The sequence below is a fragment of the Nannobrachium achirus genome, assembly GCF_963921795.1.
Source record: "Nannobrachium achirus genome assembly, chromosome: 4".
Classification (NCBI taxonomy): Eukaryota; Metazoa; Chordata; class Actinopteri; order Myctophiformes; family Myctophidae; genus Nannobrachium; species Nannobrachium achirus.
Window position 1 is genome coordinate 59,208,101 of NC_137813.1, and position 7,094 is coordinate 59,215,194.

The following is a 7,094-nucleotide window of genomic DNA, read 5'->3' on the forward strand; positions in this document are numbered from 1 at the left end:
GGCTCCCCCTGAGTTAATGTTAATGTTAATGTCCTTGGGCAAGACTCTGAACCCCACATTGCTCCCTGTGAGCAGGTTGGTGCCTTGCATGCTTTCCTCTGCCACCGGTGTATGAATGTGTGCGTGAATGGGTGAATGTAATGCACAATCTCTGTAAAGCGATTTGGATAAAAGCGCTATATAAATGCACCATTTATTTATTTTATTTATTTATTTATTCATCTTTATCATCGTCATCTTCAACGTCCACCGTCGACACAGTCTCCACCATAGCATAGAGTGAAAGGCAGGTTATCTGAGCAGCTGCACCGTCCCTTGCACCCTGCTTTGCAGCCACATTTGATGAGCTCAAGTACTGCCTTTGGAGCAGGGAGGGCAAGACACTTGACTGGAACATACCCTCCACTCTCTGAATTCCATCTATTTCCTTCGATTGGTGGAAGCTCAGGGCAATTTGTCAGGTATGATTTATCCCGCATTGTGACATAGTTGGCACGGAGGATATGTTGTAGCAGTGCAGCACGAGTTGGAGGTAGCATCTCATCCCCCCAAGTTCTTTGACAGAAATATTTCCCATCTGAGTAAATGCAGGGTTGTTGGACCATTTGAACTGTAAACACGGCATGCAACATGCTCCAATGACTGCAATGTTGATGGAAGCTCACCATTAATAAGCTCATGAGAAATGGAACCCTTGCTAAGATCCTTGAAGCGGTTAATGGCTTTGTCATCATTATCAAGTAGGCGCTGACCCATGTCTTTTTGAAGATTCTAATATGTTCTTCCCCAGTCAGCACCAGAAAAACTGTGTAGGCCAAGGAACCCTTGACTTTTTTTTTACCTTGGTTTTGACTGTTGCAAATTTCAGAGAAGTAACAGCAGGGGGACATCAGTGTCGGGTGACCAAACACATATGTCTAGCAAAGCACCATAAGCAGCAGAGGCAAGGACTTGATGAGGAATCAGGGTATCAGCCTCTTCATGTGTGTGCAGTGCACTTCCTCAAAATCATGTCCCTTGATGAAGGCATCGTATTATGATGCTTACTTTGTCATACCTGACAAATTGCCCTGAGCTTCCATCAATCGACAAAAATAGATGGAATTCAGAGAGTATGATCCAGTCAGTTGTATTGCCCTCCCTCCTACAAAGGCTTTTTTATTTATTTGATTGAAGTATTTATTAGAAGTTTTGCATAGGAAAATGTTTCATGACAGCACTGATACAAGGTCAACTAAAAGTAAACTCAGGTAAGGCGTAAGACGTTGAGGTCCTTTGCTTTAACTCATAAATATAGGCAATACTTGAGCTCATCAAATGTGGCTGTAAAGCAGATTGCAAGGGACAGTGCAGCTGCTTAAACAATACAAACAAAGACTGTCAACACTATTAGGGAGGACCTGTATTGTAGTGAATCTCTTTGGGCATAATTGACCATGAGCTCTTTAAGAGGATAGGTTGAGGGTTTTGGGGTGACAAAGAGGTGTGTGTGTGTGTGTGTGTGTGTGTGTGTGTGTGTGTGTTGTGTTGTCAGTGTGAGTGCAGTGCAATAAATGGACATGTTAGTCTGCGCGCCCAAAGTAAGAAGTTGCTGTCAACCATAACTGTCCAACACAAACATTTTATAAATAATACTGAGAATACTAATAAACCATCAAAGTACAATACATAATCCCAGGATACATAAAAACATAAAGTTTCAAATCCCATCAAGATTTGGCGGGCCCCCTGTAGTAACTCTGAGGACCCCCCTGGGGTCCCAGACCCCCGTGGAAGACCCCTGGTATTTGCTACTACTCTTTTTTGTTTTCAGAGCCCAGCTACAACAACTTTTATGCTTCAATTATGATCTACTTTAACATTGTTCTGGAGCAGGAACAGAACGATTACCGAGATAGGCTCAGGGGTCTGTTTGTGGGGTCCCAGGTGAGGAAAGACCCCAACCAAAAGTCAGAAGGGTTATTCTGGCTGCTTTAAAAGTGTAATAAATGAACTCAGGATGTTTTAAAACCTACAAAAGAACTCAAATATTATGAAAAAAGGTCATTAACTGGCTGGCGTACTGTTCTGGGAGGTCCCAAAATAGATAACCCCCAGAAAGGGGGTGGGGGTCCGGAACATTAATTTACACCCATCATTTACTCATTCAATTCCTTGACCCAGAACACATAGGATTGGCATGTTTAATTAAGTTTCTAGGTTGTCTAGAAGCCAAGATAGCACAAATTATGTATTTCATGTCGGCCATTTTGAACGTCCAAAATGAGGGCTTTGCCGGTGTCTGTGCAAATGGGAACATTGATTTTTGAATTCCCCATGCTCTGAAGATTCCAAAAATGTATAGTTTTACAAATCTCCAAAAAAATCCTACAAACATACATTTCTTAATATAATGAAACTGACTATCTATGGGTTGACTCCTGGCCAGGCTCCTCCTACGTCTCACCAGGTCCTCTCCTGCTCTCACCAGGTCCAGAACCTGTGCGTTGCACCAGACTCTCGATCCAAACATTTCATTTGGCTGCTGCAGGTGGTTGGGCCCGCAAGGGTTGGCCCACAGTATAACTGCAAGCTCCACTTGGGGAAAGGTGGTGCTGCAGGCTCCGCTTGCATTTTGAATGGCCCTCCTAAAGGCCTCACCGTGGATTTGTTGGGCATCTTCCTCACGGAAGACACAGGCTGGGGCACTAACCCAACCTGCTCCCGGGTGCCGTCTACCGACTCTCCAGTGGATACCAAACTATTCCTGGTTGTCTATTCCTATGAGTCACTATAAATATTACTATGATAAAACAAAGAACATCATGAGGATGCAACTATTGTCGTGGAAATCTAAATAAATGAAACAACTGGTGAGAGAAATCATTACAATCTGAATGTTTCTGTCTCTTTATTTCAAAGTTTACAACCCCAGAAACAGTTTGCACACCTGCAAAGTGATATAACTCTCCAAACAACATTTCTAATCAACATTTATGGACCTATTGTGCCTTCACTGTTACCTCCTGTCCAAATAAGGGCAGGACCCTGCAAATGCACTCTGACTGTTTGAACCAGTGTTGGACAAAGGCCCTACTTAACTCTAGCACTCAAGTCAAGATTTCAGATTTGCAGTCTTGATCAAATATTACTCAACTACAAGTGAAAGTAGCTTGGTAAACTTTGGACTTAAAAGTGCTACTGGAGTATGCACTTGTTTTGTTTTAGTTTGGTTTTAGTTTGGTTCACTATTACATTGAGTAAAAACACAACACTTGTGCTCATTCAGCAGACATCCATGCCTCGATCCTCACGCTTATTTGACCAAATCGGCAAAGAACAAAAACGAAGGACATTTTATGTAGACTATATTGGTCGTTATTTACTTAACAATCAAGCACATACTGTGGCTATTGACCCATTAATTAAAGTAAAAGGGTACTGGTAGAAAGTTACTAGAGTTATATAATAGAAAATATCAATAGACAGAGAGTACAAACTGGACAGTACAGTAAGCAGTTCCGTTAAATGTAATGACACATAGCTTTACCGAAAATGTAAATAATATAAATCTTGGTTTCTGAAGCTCTCTTTTTCATACCAACAGAGAGGGATCCTCATATCTTCATCTGTTGATTTCATTGCATTTCAATGGCTGGCTGACTCATCCTGGACCCAACTCTCATCTTCTTCCTGGAGGGGGAAAAAAAACAACCAATTGTTAAGCGTTAAGCCATTATTATTGAAATTGTCTTATAGTTGAAACAAAGACAGAAACAAACAAATAAAAACATTATGTTTTTTTATTCTCATAATTATTTAATAATATTAATTATGTAAAAATCTCTTAACAGCAGATCAGGAGGAGCATATTATTACAAAAAAGACACAACAACAACAAAAACCTATCTTATTTATCGCTCTCAGTATGCAGTCGCCATGGAAGATGAACTTACGCCTGACATCATCAATCTCTCTCTGCAGCCTTGATGAAGCTCTCTCTATCATGTCGGAAGCTTCTCTCATAGATTTACTGGCATCAGTCGATTCTCCAGTCTCCAATAACTTGCCGATTTCTATCAGCGACGTAAGTGACATTATCACTGATACAACTCCCACAGCAATCTGAAGAGTTAGGCAATGAAATAGTATCGTGGTGTGTTAGGATTTTGGTCATGTACACAAAATGTATATCCACACAAAAACATTTGCCCTTGATAACCTTGTGGATCCCTATTCTGGGGGTGAATATTCGGTGAACACAGCAGATCTAGAAGTTGTTATTTTAGTCTCTAACCATAACCCTACACAAGGCTGTGGTATTGAGACCTGGAAGACTCTGTTTTCTTTAGAAGTTTGCAATAGAAAAAAGTACAGTTTCATGACAGTACAAATCACTGGTACAAGGTCAACTAAAAGGAGATCCTAGAAAGCAGAGGCTTATTTCCACAGGAACCACACTTTAAGTATCTCATATAACATTGAAAGACAGACGGATAGAACATAGTACTTATCTAGGATAATATCAATTTCAAAAGCAGAAAAAGCATAACATCAAATACAAAGGCAGAAAAAAAGGGTGGGGGGAGCATGGGGGCTTAGTCTATTTACACGTCACGGGTAGCAGCCGTCTGAAGGTAACTTTTCATACCAATTTTGAAGGAGGCTATAGGGATTTGCTCTCCTTTAAGGCTTGTGGAAGGGCGTTCCACATGTTGATGGTATAGCAGGAGAACGAGTTAGAGCCTTGTTTAGTGTTAAATCTACGTTGATGATGATTAGTGGAGCTGCCTCTGGTGTTGTGATCATGAACATCCTTGACCTTTAAGAAGTAGTACATGGGTATCTTGGAGGTGTAGTGTATCTTGTACACCAGGCCCATTGCAAGATGCTGTACTCAGCTACTGTCAGGAGATGTAGTCGGCCCTTGGGTGTTTTAATATTTTCTAATGTGACCCCCTTTGAAAAAAACGTTGACACCCCTGGGTATATAGGTGAATAAATGAGTTTAACTTGCCATAATTCGTCAATCCGCTGCAATTTCTATTAGGCGTGTCAAGATGTTTCTTGTTTGAACTCCAGTTGCTGGACAAAACACCCTGTATATCATGGTGAAGACAGGCACAGTGGCCTTTAGCCAGCTCGCAGTTTGCCAACAAGATATTCCTTCTTGTCTAGCTATGGCTCTCATAATGCACTCCACTGCATCCTCGTCACTGCTGGGTGCTGTAAGAGCCTCCAGCTCCTTGTTGAACCAGGTTCTGCAGCTCCCTCCTGATCTTTACTTCAAGATCTTTACTCCTCTTAGTCAACCTCTCTGCTTCTTTCAAGGACTCGCTGGTCTTCAATGTTTCAATTATGTCAGATGTAAATATAGTCGTTGCACCAATGGCTCCATATACAGTTGCAAAACCTACCAATGGTGCAGCTAGTCCACCGGTGCACAAAGTAGCCACTCCTGCTGCTGCTGTGCAAATTCCACTAGTGACATTAAATCCAGTCCCAACGGCCTTACCGATAAGACATTTCTTATGGAGTTCCTCCAGCTCTGAGGCTAGCCGTCTCAGTTGATCTGCACAGGCTCTGTGATCAGCTAGCCAGGAACTGACCATCCTGAATACATTATCCATGGTGTTGGAATAGGTTTATTTCTTCCCTGGAAAAGATACAAAACAAGGGAAAAACAAAACAAATCAAAAAACACATACCGGTAATGTACGGTATGTGTGTGCTGCAAGTTTATTAGAGTTAACTAAAGTAAAACCACAGACAAAATATAGTGGCGATTAAAAAAAAAACAAATAAAAAAAACAAACAATAATCATTATAAAATAACTTAAACTGTAAGCCTATTATGTACAAACCGAAATAACGACCAATATAGTCTACATAAAATGTCCTTCGTTTTTGTTCTTTGCCGATTTGGTCAAATAAGCGTGAGGATCGAGGCATGGATGTCTGCTGAATGAGCACAAGTGTTGTGTTTTTACTCAATGTAATAGTGAACCAAACTAAAACCAAACTAAAACAAAACATTTGCAAATCAACAAACCCAAAATTGAACCCGTCATGAATATAACTAAACTGATTTGGCAAGACAAGAAAAAAGACATTTAAATAAAAACTATAGTAACTTATCTGTTCAGTCATTACATGTGTACAGCAAATGCATAAAAAAAAAGCAAACAGTGTAAGATTCTTACCGATCAGCTGAGGTTGAAATTTTTTAGTTACAAGACTATAATTACTCTTCTAGGGTCTGTTAGATCTGCTGTTGAGTTGAGGTCAAATTAAGATGATGCTCACTTGTAATGCTTTCTTATTTTGAGAACATGAAAGTGATATTCCATTGTTCTGTAATACTTGAACTTGAGATCATGTTGATAGCAGCCCACCCTGTTGTCTGCACGTAGCACATGGTGGAAGGGTGCAGGACACGCCAGCTGAAAGTTTACAAGAAGTCACATGGTTTACAGGCAGTGGTGGAAGAGGTGGAGAGAGAGAGAGAGAGAGAGATTGATTATTTGCCAAATGTTTACAGTATTTTCTGGACTATAAGGCGCACCTGACTATAAGGCGCACTGTCAATGAATGGTCTATCTGAGCCATCCCAACCTTAATTACAGTGGTTCCAAACGGTTTCATCTGAGCCTCCCATCTTACATCTGACAGAGTTGAGACATGTGTTTTTTCAGACATGTCAACAATTTAATCTACATGCTCATACTAAGAATAGAGAATAGCTGATCTATAAGCTGCCACTGTCTGTGTTTAAGTGCTGCCATAAAATATTTAATGAGTTGCTGATGTCATGTCCTCTCTCCATCTGTCTGTTTAAAGAGGTTTCCACTGAACATGAGAGACCAAGTCTGATTCAGGAGGAACCACAACCTCCACAGATCAAAGAGGAACAGAAGGAGGAGGCTGGTGTGTCAACAGGTAAAGAAAAAAGTAGGTCACATTAATAGTATTTATTTCATGGTTTGGTTGAATGCTTGATTCTGATTTTAGCAGTTTGTTATCTTTGAATAAATAATGACTACAGAACTCGATAACAGACCACTGTTTAATCTAAGACTCAGAGCCCCTGGCTGTGCTGCTTGATTTTTGCCGTA